Here is a 365-nt window from a genome sequence, read left to right on the forward strand (position 1 = left end):
GAATCTACAAGTAAAATACACGAACAGGTCACAGCCCAGTTTAAGCATGTATGTTTTTCTTCTTTTGCAATCTTCATCATCATCACCCTTGCCAAGGTGTACGTTCTGGAGGCCCAGGTGGAGCTCCTCGCCCGGCTCCTTGTGCTCCTCGGGGCTTGCCTGGAGCCCGGCTTTGGCTTGAGAGAGAGGGCGAACCTCCTCCTCGACCTCTGGGGGAATCTGTGCCTCAGACCAGTCACTAAGGATTACCTTGAAGTGGTATCTCGAAGATTTTGCCTGTAAGTATCTGGAATGGTCACCATGATCGTTGTTTGTTTGAATATGATTAAATTATTGGTTTTCCTATATTTGAAGAATGGCAATAC

Source organism: Penaeus monodon, chromosome 20, assembly GCF_015228065.2.
Source record: "Penaeus monodon isolate SGIC_2016 chromosome 20, NSTDA_Pmon_1, whole genome shotgun sequence".
Taxonomy (NCBI): Eukaryota; Metazoa; Arthropoda; class Malacostraca; order Decapoda; family Penaeidae; genus Penaeus; species Penaeus monodon.